The sequence below is a fragment of the Cyprinodon variegatus genome, unplaced genomic scaffold, assembly GCF_000732505.1.
Source record: "Cyprinodon variegatus isolate N-32 unplaced genomic scaffold, C_variegatus-1.0 Scaffold1151, whole genome shotgun sequence".
NCBI lineage: Eukaryota > Metazoa > Chordata > Actinopteri > Cyprinodontiformes > Cyprinodontidae > Cyprinodon > Cyprinodon variegatus.
The window spans coordinates 150165-151171 of record NW_015151604.1 but is presented as its reverse complement, the minus strand read 5'-3'; the positions used below and the strand labels follow the sequence as shown (position 1 = coordinate 151171).

At 34.8% G+C, this 1007-nt stretch overlaps 1 protein-coding gene across 2 annotated transcripts in view; it reads right to left on the bottom strand.

Annotated features, from left to right (window-relative positions):
• LOC107101779 (stonustoxin subunit alpha-like) overlaps positions 1-683 on the bottom strand; it is a 34469-nt gene extending 33786 nt beyond the window's left edge. For both annotated transcript variants that reach the window (XM_015400827.1, XM_015400826.1), the window contains exon 1: positions 611-683. The gene's annotated coding sequence lies outside the window, so the exon portion shown is untranslated. The remainder of the gene's footprint in view (positions 1-610) is intronic.
• Positions 684-1007: the final 324 nt, after the last annotated feature.

Genomic DNA, 1007 nt, shown 5'->3' with positions numbered 1-1007 from the left:
TAAAAAAACTTGAATTTTAAATTGGCTGCTATTGGAACAAGATTTCTAAATAACTCTGCTTGTATGACTTGGTTGAATAGGATTAATTATTTTTGACTTTTTGTTGTTATGTATTTCATGCTATAATAAGTGGCAACTAAAGGTTTTCTTTTCCATATATAAAAATATCTACTCCGTGTCAGCTTGACCTCCAATGTCATGCTAGGTTCAAATAAGCTTGTGTACAAATGGAAAACATATTCAGAAATAAAAATTAACTCTGTTTTTGTTGTGAGCATCTTTGTTTAAATAAAGCCTGTTTGTTATTCAGTAAAGTTCATTAATGTTGGATGAAGTAGTCAAACATCTTATGTAGGAGTAGTGATATTTTCTAAAGATATTACTGAAGTAAAAATATGATGGAGCATTTAGATTAGGAAATTTCTTATGTACTCTTGCTCTTCCAGTGTAAAATTAACTAGATCCACGACCGTCCAGTGTATATAAAAATATAATCAATCAAGTTCTGATACAAAGTGAACTTAATTACAATTAAAACTTCGAGATAAAGCATCATTGTCAAGTTTATCATTTAAGCTGGTAAAATTTGTCTAAAAGTTTGTTTTGTTACCTGATGAAGGCGTGTTGTTCAGTTGAGTGGTCTTGAAGTCTTCTTGCTTTCTGTATCATTAGGCTCCACAGCAAGCTTAGTCTCAATAAATCTTGTCTCGCCACGGCACATATAACCCCCCTTAAAGCTCCTCCCTTCAACTTTCAGATGAGCTGCAGAAGCTGCTCAACCAGTGATGACACATGGATAAACTTGGTCCCTCAATGAACCATCTACGCTCCCAGGTGCGTCAAAAGATGAAATCTGACACAGGAGTCCTCCAACTATGCAGAAAACATTGCTGACGTATGTAACCAGACAGTCTTTAGGTCTTGGAATGTGAACTCACGTGTCAATGCGTGCTCAAAAACATGCTCTGAAAAGACCAAACAAATGCATGTTTTCTATAGAAAAAACG